The 12500-nt window shown below is 36.0% G+C and overlaps 1 non-coding gene across 1 annotated transcript; it reads left to right on the plus strand.

Moving 5' to 3' along the window:
* The first annotated feature begins 175 nt into the window (after window positions 1-175).
* Window positions 176-249, plus strand: Trnav-aac. Its single transcript has one exon. It is a non-coding gene; the product is annotated as a tRNA-Val (tRNA).
* The last annotated feature ends 12251 nt before the right edge of the window (window positions 250-12500 follow it).

Genomic DNA, 12500 nt, shown 5'->3' on the forward strand with positions numbered 1-12500 from the left:
GAGTGGTGTGTGCCTGGTCTCAGGCCTATCCGAAGATCGGAAATAATGAGCTCTGAGCTCGTTCCGTAGGGTAACGTCTGGCTGTCTCGTCAGAGACTGCAGCAGATCAAACATTGAAATACACACACACACACATATGCAAGCACTCACACACACACACACACACACACACACACGCCCGGTAGCTCAGTGGTTAGAGCGCTGGCTTAACAAGCCAGAGGACTGGGGTTTGATTCCCCGGCTGGGTGGAGATATTTGGGTGTGTCTCCTTTCACGTGTAGCCCCTGTTCACCTAGCAGTGAGTAGGTACGGGATGTAAATCGAGGAGTTGTGACCTTGTTGTCCCGGTGTGTGGTGTGTTCCTGGTCTCAGGCCTATCCCAAGATCGGAAATAATGGGCTCTGAGCTCGTTCCGTAGGGTAACGTCTGGCTGTCTCGTCAGAGACTGCAGCAGATCAAACCGTGAAACACACACATACACACATGTAAGGTGGAGAGATGTATGTACCAAGCTATTACCCAGTCAGGACATCAATTTCTAAGTTTGCTGAGTTGTTGCAAAATGCAAATGTGAATATTCTCACAAAGTTATCTGTGTTTACAAAGTTAATAATGAGTAAGTTTAGGTAAATGATCAGTATGGTGGATTATTGATACTGTTTTATTTCATTTTGTTATTTTCTATTAAGAAACATTCTATGTCTTTCATTATTCTTATGCTTATTCTTATTATTATCCTTGTTACTGTTTGTTTACTACGGAGATGTACTCCATTCTTTACTTGTAAAGCTTGAGCATACTAACAAATATTTTTTTTCTATTGTATTCTATTCACACACACACACACACACACACACACACACACACACACACACATGCCCGGTAGCTCAGTGGTTAGAGCGCTGGCTTCACAAGCCAGAGGACCGGGGTTCGATTCCCCGGCCGGGTGGAGATATTTGGGTGTGTCTCCTTTCACGTGTAGCCCCTGTTCACCTAGCAGTGAGTAGGTACGGGATGTAAATCGAGGAGTTGTGACCTTGTTGTCCCGGTGTGTGGTGTGTGCCTGGTCTCAGGCCTATCCGAAGATCGGAAATAATGAGCTCTGAGCTCGTTCCGTAGGGTAACGTCTGGCTGTCTCGTCAGAGACTGCAGCAGATCAAACAGTGAAACACACACACACACACACACCGCGTAGTGTAGTGGTTAGCACGCTCGACTCACAATCGAGAGGGCCGGGTTCGAGTCCCGGTAAGTGGCGAGGCAAATGGGCAAGCCTCTTAATGTGTGGCCCCTGTTCACCTAGCAGTAAATAGGTAAGGGATGTAACTCGGGGGGTTGTGGCCTCGCTTTCCCGGTGTGTGGAGTGAGCTCGCTCCGTAATGGGGAAGACTGGCTGGGTGACCAGAAGACGACCGAGGTGAATTACACACAGACAGACACGCCGGTTTTCACAAGATCATGATTGGCTGACGTGTACACATAGCAGGTGTCTCTGAAAATTTGTCCAAACGTAACCTGATCCAATCTAACCAAACCCATTGAGAACACCCCAGCAATACCCAGCTCACACCTTCTCTACACTGTAAAAGGCCCGAGATAAAGTTACAGGTGTTTTAAGGGTGTTTTTATGGATTTAGTGGTACACTGACAAAAGTTTACATTATTGACAGCAGAAACACTCAACCGAGATAAAGTTACATGTGTTCTTAAGGATGTTTTTATGATTCTACTGATACCTTGACACAATTTCTACATTATTGACAGCAAAAACACTTCCTCAAGGTAAAGTTATTGGTGTTTTTTATTGATATTTCTTTATATTTTTAGTGATCCATTAATAAAATTTCTACATTATTATGAACAGAAACACTTTCCTAGATAAAAGTTACAGATGTTTTTAACCCCTTCAGTACCATGGCGCATTTTCATATTCATTCTGCTTACTATATAGTGATTTTATACAGCTTCAGAAACTTATGTGGGAATTAAAATAGTGAAGAATATGGCCATTATTCTTCTGACCTCCATAGACCCTTTCTAATGTAAATAAAATTGTCTAATCATACCCAAATTTCAATGTAAAAATATGTCCTAGTAATGAAGAAGTTAAGGCTGTTTTTTTATGGTTTTAGTGATACAATGACAGAATTTTCTACTTTACTAACAGCAGGAACACTCCAGAGAATCCAGCTGATCACCTCTGCAGTGTTGGAAAATAGTCGTAGTGAGAGAGCAGTGCGTTTCTCAATACGGATGATACAAAAAGGGGAATTGAGCCACAGCGCCGCAGAAAAGAAAAGAAAGAAAAAGAGAAAACACTGATAGGAAAAATGGACAGACTGATGGTGCCGCAACGATCATCAAACGGCGCCGCATAGGAAGACGAAATAATATAAAAAAAAAGATAAATAAAAGAAAGAAAAAGGGAGATAAAGAAATGGAAGTGTGTGAATAGATAACAGAAATAGAGAACATCTTCCCCACAAAAAAATAAAGAGATGAATGAATAAATGAATGAATAGATAAATAAACAAATAAAGTAATAAAGAAAATATATCGAAACGAAAAAAAAAAAAATGCAAAAGACAATGAGAAAAAACAATGAAGGGGATGGAAATAAGGAAATCAGGAAAAATTTCTTTAAACTAAGAAAACAGACTTTAAGAACATTAAGGATAGGAAAAGAAAAACTACACAAAAGAGAAAGGAAAGTAATTAAGATGAGAACGAAAAAATTACGGACTAAAAGAGCAAAAGGGAAATAAAGGAAGAGAATGAGAATAAGAGAAATTCATGTACAAAAAAGGAAATAAAAAGAGAAGGAATAGGAAATAAACAGAGTTGGAAAGTAAGTAGAAAAACAGAAAAAAATAGGAGAGGAAACAAAGAGAATGGGAAAAAGTAATTAATGAAAAAATTACGAAAAAAAAATCTAAATAAAGGAGGGAAACGAAAAAAATAAATAAATATAGATGTGATGAAAAAGATCATAGAAAATGTATCAAGAAAAAAACCAACGATAAGAGTGAAAATTAGAACACTAGAGAGAGAAAAGAAATAGAGATAGAGAAAGAAAGAGGGAAACTATTGGAGGGAGAGGAAAATTAAAGAACCAAATAAAGCGTGGGAAATTTTAAAATATGATGTCTGAAGAGAGAGAGAGAGAGAGAGAGAGAGAGAGAGAGAGAGAGAGAGAGAGAGAGATGTTAAAGTGGTTAAAATATAGAGATGAAAGGTTTAAGGGGAAAAAAACGGACAATTTCCTTAAGACAGACTGAAGTAAGGAATAGAAAATAAAAAAAAGCAAAAGAAAACCAGAAAGAAAAGAAAATAATGAAAGCATGAGAAAAAGAAAAAAAAAACAGGGAGGAACTATAAAATGAAAACAGGGAGCGCGTGTGTGTGCGTGTGTGTGTGTGTGTGTGTGTGTGTGTGTGTGTGTGTGTGTGTGTGTGTGTGTGTGTGTGTGTGTGTGTGTGTGTGTGTGTGTGTGTGTGTGTGTGTGTGTATGGGTGTGTGTGTGCGCGTGTTTGTATACGAAATGACATTACGTCGTGAGTTACCACAACACCTGAACACACACACACACACACACACACACACACACACACACACACACACACATACATAGACACGTAAAGGGGGTGGCGGACACAAAGGTGAAGGCAGGGTCGGACAGAGGAGGTAACATGGCGCACTGCGGGAATAAAGTAAGTTGTTTGTGTTGCAAGATGGTTAAAGAAATGGAGCTGTAATTACCCTTCCCTCTGGTGTGTTTGCTTTTTTTTTCCAGATATTCAGCATTCACAATGGAAAAAAAAAGAAGAAAATGAATAAATAGAATAAGTTGTTAGTGTTGCAAATTGTTTAAAGAAATGGTGTTATAATTCTTCTTCCCTTAGATCAGAGGTTTTTAACCTTTTTCAGTGCCCGTACCCCTTGTTATCTCAGAAAAAATTCTTGCACCCCCTCCAATATAAATACTATACAAACATATGAAAGGGATTAGTGATAAAAACCTTGCTATGAATTATTAGATTTTTTTAATTTCTGAACAAAGGCACTTTTTTTTTTATTTCAAATGAAAAGTGTCAATTGGTAGGATTCAATGAATGCAAATTATAACAGTAATTATGAGTAATACTACATAATACACCAACACATCAACACTAACTTTAAAAAATTGAGACAATAATAGAGAGAGAAAAATTTGGAAAATATATGTTTTGCTTTCTCATAGTAAATATACGGTACCATTGCACTGGCTACCATGCCTCGTACCCCTAGGTTTAAGGTTTCGTACCCCTTGGGGGTACAGGTACCCCAGGTTAAGAACCACTGCCCTAGATAAAGGTGTTTTAAGGGTGTTTTTATGGTTCTAGTGATACATTGGCAAGGTGTTTTTTTTTTTTTCTCTTATCCAGCACTCACAATCGAAGAAAGAAAGAAGAGAAAAAAATAATTAAGTTATTAGTAATCCAAGATCATTAAAGGAAATGGTGCTATAATTCTCCATCCGTCTTGTGTGTGTGTGTGTGTGTGTGTGTGTGTGTGTGTGTGTGTAAAGTAAAGTAAAGTAAAATTTATTGCCATTTCATTACATGTACATATATATTGGTTAAACAGATGTGTTCATTGGCATGGTCTATCGAGCCAAGGCTCCCTGATAGACGGAGTTACTAAACTATGTGGTGACTCTGTTGGAAGACTTCACTTAGCAATATATTTATAGAAGTACAAGAATAAGTCATATTTCACCCAATCACGTTCACGCTATACATACATACGAACACATTACTTGTGCGTACATACACATATATGTATATATATATATATATATATATATATATATATATATATATATATATATATATATATATATATATATATATATATATATATATATATATATATATATATACTTCCTGAATAATTTATATCCAGCTTTAAAGTAAATTTATCATACAATACAAATAAATGATGGACTGCAAGCTGCTAGTTATAAACATCTAAGGAAATGTTCTTTGGTTTTTCTTTTAAACTGAAAGTAACTGATACTAGTAATATCTTTTATATTAGGAGGCAAGGAATTCCATAGCTGTGGACCAAAGTAAAATATGCTGTGCTTGAATAACTGTGTGCGGAATTGCGGGCACTCCAAATTCAAGTTCCCACCTCTTGTTGCATACGGTGAATCTACACATTTAAATAGGTTATTATTTGGATATCTTTTAATGAATTTGAAGATGGAGAAAAGGACAAAACACTTATGAATATCGAAGAAATTCAATAGTTTATGATTAGAAAAAACTGTGGATGTTGAGTCGAATTTACCCATAAAAAAATATACATCGCAAAATTTTTTTTTAATTATCTTTAATCTATTTATGAAAGACGGCCAAGTGCAGGCCCAAACTGAGACACAATAAATAAAATAAGGATAGCAGAGTGTATAGTAAATACTCAGTAGGGCTTCAGTTGTGAGTTGATTCCGTATCTTGTACAATATCCCACAGTTCATACATACATTATCAATATGAATATTCCAATTAAGGTGATCATCAATAAATACACCTAAAAATTTTATTTGAGTGACACATTGCAAAGTTTGACCTTCAAGAAGTATTGGTTGGATATGATTTTTTACTGACCGATTTTGGAAAAAAATATAATTAGTTTTACTTCTATTGAGTGTTATTTTGTTATGTTTTATCCATTGATTTATTAAATGTAGTTCTTAGGTCCAGTTTGAGTGTAGAGTGTGTATGTCCTTGTCTTTCATAAGCAAGTTTATGTCGTCTGCATACAGAGTGAAAGTAACTTTTGAGCTGGATTTGATTATATCATTTATATAAATAAGAAAAAGGGTTGGTCCTAGTATAGATCCCTGTGGAACACATACTGATATGGATTTAGTAAGAGAATATTTCGAATTACAATACACAGCCTGTGTCCTGTTAGTGAGATAATTTTGTAACAATTTTAATGCTAATATGTTTAAGTTTGTCAAATAAAATATCATGTGTGTGTGTGTGTGTGTGTGTGTGTGTGTGTGTGTGTGTGTGTGTGTGTGTGTGTGTGTGTGTGTGTGTGTGTGTGTGTGTGTGTGTGTGTGTGTGTTTCACTGTTTGATCTGCTGCAGTCTCTGACGAGACAGCCAGACGTTACCCTACGGAACGAGCTCAGAGCTCATTATTTCCGATCTTCGGATAGGCCTGAGACCAGGCACACACCACACACCGTGTGTGCGTGTGTGTGTGTGTGTGTGTGTGTGTGTGTGTGTGCGTGTAATTCACCGCGGTCGTCTGCTGGTCACCCAGCCAGTCTTCCCCATTACTGAGCGAGCTCAGAGCTCATAGACCGATCTTCGGGTAGGACTGAGACCACAACACACTCCACACACCGGGAAAGCGAGGCCACAACCCCTCGAGTTACATCCCGTACTTGTTTACTGCTAGGTGAACACACCCCACACATTAAGAGACTTGCCCATTTGCCTCGCCGCGCTGAGACTCGAACCCGGCCCTGTGTGTGTGTGTGTGTGTGTGTGTGTGTGTGTGTGTGTGTGTGTGTGTGTGTTTCAGTTACCTACCACTCACGAAGAAAAAAAAGAAAGAAAAGAATAAATAAAGTAAGTTTTCAGAGTAGGGAGATGATCAAGGGAGTTATTTATTTGATTTATCATTTATCTATTTCTTTCTTTCTTTATTTATTTATTGAACGTATGAGAAGCGCTATGATTGCCCTTCCGTCTTGGTGTTTTTTTTATTACCTAGCACTCATAATGGAAAAAAAAAATGTAAATAAAGTAAGTAGTTAGTATTGTGAGGTAAGTGTGGTGTAGTTGATCTTGTTTTGCACGTATTAATGGAGATGCAATTATCTTTCCGTCTGGTGTAGTTACTTGTCTGGCACTTTCAATGGAAAAGAAAGAAAGAAAATACAAAATAAAGTCAGTAGTTAGTATTGTAAGATAATTGTGTTGTAGTTTACCTTGATTTGTAAGTATTAATGGTGGTGCAATTGTCTTCCCGTCTGCAGTATTTACTTATCTGGCACTCACAATGGAATAGAAAGATAGAAAAGAATAGAGAAAGGAAGTTTTTAGTATTGCAAGATAACTGTGTTGTAGTTTATCTTCATTTGTAAGTATTAGTGGTGGCGTGATTGTCTTTCCGTCTGGAGTATTTACTTATTTGGCACTCACAATGGAAAAAAAAAAAAATGAAATAATTGCGGCGGTGTTTGCCTTATTTTACTGGTATTAGTGATTATTATCTTTCCGTCTGGTGTTTTTAGTTATCTAGTATTCACCACGATAAAAAAAAAGTAATAATAAGAGTAAAAAGAAATAATAAGGTAGTAAGAAATAAAGCAAGATAGCTGTGGTGGAGTGGTGCTATAGTCATCCGTGGGGTTAATTTTTTATCTGTGCGTGTTGGTGGTGATCATTATTTTGTTGTGGTGTGGTGAATGTGTGGTGCATTTCATTGAGTCTGTGGTGAATGAGTGTTGGGGGACTTGTATGCTGTCAGTCATAGTGACAAGCCATAACTAACCTCCACTAAATGTGTCCCACTTGTAAGGCCCATGTTCTGAAACACTTCTGCTCCCCACCTCCACTTTTTTTTAAAGGGCTCTAGTTGAAGTGACACGGGTTTTTAAGGATGTTTCTGTAATTCTAGTGACATGCTAACAGGTTTTCTGCATTATCGACAAGACGAATAGCCTTTAGAACTCAGCTAATCGTTTCTCTGGTCTTTGAAAATGGTCACGATGAGAGAGGAAAGCATTTCTGAATAATGACTTTACTGTGTTCATTATCTCCAAGACAAGACGCTGCTAATCTCCGGCTCTGCTAGTCTTGTAATGATTCACCACATCTTGTATCATCTAGTTCTCCTCGTTGGTCATGTGTCGTCTCTTTTCTATATGAGTAATGATGATAGCGTCTTCTAATATTGGTACTTGCTTTCACGTTTCTCATCTTCTTCCCTAATTTACTTTTCCATTTCTTACCTATTTCTTCATTTTTTTCATTCTTGTTACACTCGTTTTTCTTACGTGATTCCTTTTTTCTTTATTCTTTAATTACAACACATTCAAAAGGCTCTACTTGAAGCTACAATGCTCTTTTACGACTGTGTTTACGGTCCCAGTGACAGATCAACTACATTTCTACATTATTAACAGGAAAAATAATCTTGAGAACCTCAGTAGGGTTTGAAAATAGTCGTGGTGAGAGAACATAACCTTATTTTCATTCCGAGTTCAATGTTTTCCGTCAAGATTTATTCTGTGACTTAAGATTCCATTAGTTTCCAGGTTTTCATGCTTCGTAAGCTCAGATCACAGGATTGTAGACGGAGAGGGGAATGGGGAAGAATCTAGCAGGTTGATAGACTTGTTATTGCGACTGTACACGTCTAAACAGCAAGACGAAAGTAATATCAATAGAAAAACCAATCCATCTATCGCATTTCTAGTGTTAGTTAACTTTGCACAGCTCTTACTATGAAAAAAAAAGAAAAGAAAAAGAGAAAACATTGATAGAGAAACCTGTCCATCTATCGCATTTCCGGTGTTTGTTATCTTTGCACAGCTTTTACTATGAAAAAAAATAAACAAAATAGATAAATAAAAGAAACATGAACATTAATAGAGAAATTACTCCACCTATTACATTTCCATTATTATTATTATTTTTTTACATTGCACAGCTCTTACTATGAAAAAGAAAAAGACAATATCAATAGGGAAATTTGTCCGTGTATTGCATTTCCAGTGTTTAATGTTTTCGCACAAATTCTACCATGAAAAGAAAAGAAAAGTCGTCTTCCTACAGCATTTCCAGTTTTTTTTTCTTTTTTTTGTCTCTGCACAGCTCTCACTATGAAAAAAAAAGTTAATTAGTCGGTCAATATTCACTGGGGTTCGTGACTGTGCTCCATTACTCAGGTGTATGTAAATCTTTGAAGGTAATCGTCAGTACCATTCAGTCTTAGGGAAAAGTAACCACGTTCCACTAAGCATTAAGTCAAATGGGTGTGTTTCCATTCATCTCTATTCATCTCTTATTATTCCTTCTTGAGTTTTCTTTCGTCTTTTGATCGGTTACTCTGTTCTTATTCTAACTCAGCAATTTTACTTTCATCTCATTCATTCCTATCAATTTCCTTTTTTTCTTTTTCTTTTTCCCTTGGTCTTTTCATTTTTTTTCTTTCATCTTTATTCTTTTTCATCTTTTACTCTGTTCTGCCCCACAGTCTACGTCAACAATTTCACTCTCCTCTCATTCAATCATGTCGATTTCCTTTTCGTCTTCTTTTCATTACGTCTTTTATTTATTTCTTTTCTCTTGTCGTTTTTTTTTCATCCTTTATTTTATTCCGCTCGATATTACTTTCACTTCATTCATTCCTCTCAATTTACTTTTCGTCTTTCTTTTTCCTTTCCTATTTTCTTCTCTTTTCCCTCTTTTTTGTTCATTGTTTACTCTGTCCTGCTCCATATTCTAACTCAACAATTTTACTTTCATTTCATTCATTTCTATCAATTTCCTTTTCTATTTTTTCTGTTGTCTTTCGTCTTTTCTTTACTTTTCTTTCGCCTTCTTCTTTTCATCCTTTACTCTGTCCAGCCTCATTTTGTAATTTTCTAACCAGTACTCTCAATCTAATCATTCATCTCTCTCTCTCTCTCTCTCTCTCTCTCTCTCTCTCTCTCTCTCTCTCTCTCTCTCTCTCTCTCTCTCTCTCTCTCTCTCTCTCTCTCTCTCTCTCTCTATATATATATATATATATATATATATATATATATATATATATATATATATATATATATATATATATATATATATATCTGGTAAGCTCTGCAACTCCCTGCCTGTTTGTGTATTTCCATTTTCCTATGACCTGAACTCATTTAAGAGGGAAGGTCCAAGACATTTATCCCATTCTTTTAGCAAACTCTCTCGGAACTAATCGGGAACTGGCATGGACCTTTTTGTTTAATCGTTTATGTTGCCCTTGGCTGGTCTTGACTTCAGCTTCCATGGGAGGGATTAATTAGTAGGAGTGACTGTAAGTGCTCATTCAATGCCTTGCACTGATGTGGTTCTGTAGCTGAGTGGCTATAGTGTTTCTAAGATTGCAGCTAATATTTTGCATTCTTTTTTTTCATGATTGGCAGTACTTATGTAAATAAGGTATGATATTCTATTCTCCCTTTCACAGTGTTTTTTCTAGAGCCATGACCATTTCCATGCGCCAAGGAAGGACACACAAACACTATTGTTACATTTGAAGTACATTGATTTTAGACCACCAGAAGTAACACGTGAAGCCTTCATAAGCATCAAAAAGAAATGTTAGCGATAAAAAGAGAATATATATATATATATATATATATATATATATATATATATATATATATATATATATATATATATATATATATATATATATATATATATATATATATATATATATATATATATATATATATATATATATATATATATATATATATATATATATATATATATATATATATATATATATATATATATATATATATATATATATATATATATATATATATATATATATATATATATATATATATATATATATATATATATATATATATATATATATATATATATATATATATATATATTTTTTTTTTTTTTTTTTGCAACTTCTTCCTAGAGTAAATAGTGGATGGGGCTGAAGTGCAAGTAAAGGTGTCTCAGGGTGATTGGTAATTAGGGAAAGGAATATACATCAAGTGTTAATCGAAAGGTTAGTGAAATATGGCACAAATTTTCCCGTAGAGTCAATGAACCGTGACACTAATTTGCCGTAGAGTTACACGGAAAAGGATTTTTTTCTTCATTTTTTAGGGTTGAGCACAAATTAATGAATTATGGCACTGATTTCCCGTAGAGTTAATGAAACACGACACTCCTTCACCGTAGACTTACACACAGGAGCAATCTTTGATGGAACTTGCACAAATCATTTACCTCCAAACACACATTCAGAACCCATCGCTAAATCTGGCACAACTATTGCTACCCTGCTTTAATTTCCGAAACACCTTAAACAGAGATAATATCAGTCAATAGTCATAACATAAAAAAACAAAAACGTTTATGATCGTTAATAAAAGAAAATCGTCCAGAAATAAAACCTGATTCTCTCTCTCTCTCTCTCTCTCTCTCTCTCTCTCTCTCTCTCTCTCTCTCTCTCTCTCTCTCTCTCTCTCTCTCTCTCTCTCTCTCTCTCTCTCTCTCTCTCTCTCTCTCTCTCTCTCTCTCTCTCTCTCTCTCTCTCTCTCTCTCTCTCTCTCTCTCTCTGTTGTTGGATATGCAAATTTGGTCACGAGGCTTGTTAAGATTGTTTTCTGAATACAAGTCATGTTTGGTGAGAGAGAGAGAGAGAGAGAGAGAGAGAGAGAGAGAGAGAGAGAGAGAGAGAGAGAGAGAGAGAGAGAGAGAGAGAGAGAGAGAGAGAGAGAGAGAGAGAGAGAGAGAGAGAGAGAGATACCAAAACTTAAAAAGAGAGGAAAAAAAAAAGAAAAGAAAATCCCGTAAGTACAATGAACACACTACAATTTTACAATCGTACAAATTCATAATTGCTGTACGTTGCCCTGAGTCCCGAGTCACTGACACTTACACATGCAATAAAAGCAGAAGACGACAATGGAGTTTCAAAGCACAGCGGTAAGATGAAGATAAACTAGAAGGAAGTTTCTTTGACTCCATGACAGTTTGGGTGAGGCAGGGAAACGAGAGAGAGAGAGAGAGAGAGAGAGAGAGAGAGAGAGAGAGAGAGAGAGAGAGAGAGAGAGAGAGAGAGAGAGAGAGAGAGAGAGAGAGAGAGAGAGAGAGAATTACCTTTTACTTCTGGCCGCCTTTTATATTAACGATCATAAACATCATGACAGAGAAAAGAGAAGCGTTTAAAGGAGGAGTGAAAATATGGCCGCCATCCCAGTGTTTTTCTTCTTTCATTTACTTATTTATTTATTTTCTATTAATTTATTCATTTATTTATTTTGAGCAAAGAGAAAATATTTCCGCCACCTCAATGTTTTTTTTTCTTTTATTTACTTTTTTATCTATTTTTATTCTTTTTTCTTTTTTTTTCCTTTTTTTTTTTTTAAGAAAGAGAACACTGCAAAATAAGGAGAACTGGTAGTGGGGGAACGAGAAATTATGGCAAAGGTTCGCGATAGAAAGTTGGTAAAAAAGAAAAGAAAAGGAAAAAAGTATGAAATTATGGGAAATGCATATCAAGAACAGTACAAAGTTGCAGAGAAGAATGCTAAGAAGGCAGCGGTAGAGGATAAAGCAGAGAGCGTATAGACAACATTTTTACAAGTATGGGAAGGAAGATGACAAGGACACTGACGGGGAGACCGCTGAAATTCTTGAGCCGTATGATAAGAAGAGAACAGCTGAAAAGTCTTATTGTAACGGTAATGGTGGA

Source organism: Portunus trituberculatus, chromosome 34 (assembly GCF_017591435.1).
Source record: "Portunus trituberculatus isolate SZX2019 chromosome 34, ASM1759143v1, whole genome shotgun sequence".
Classification (NCBI taxonomy): domain Eukaryota; kingdom Metazoa; phylum Arthropoda; class Malacostraca; order Decapoda; family Portunidae; genus Portunus; species Portunus trituberculatus.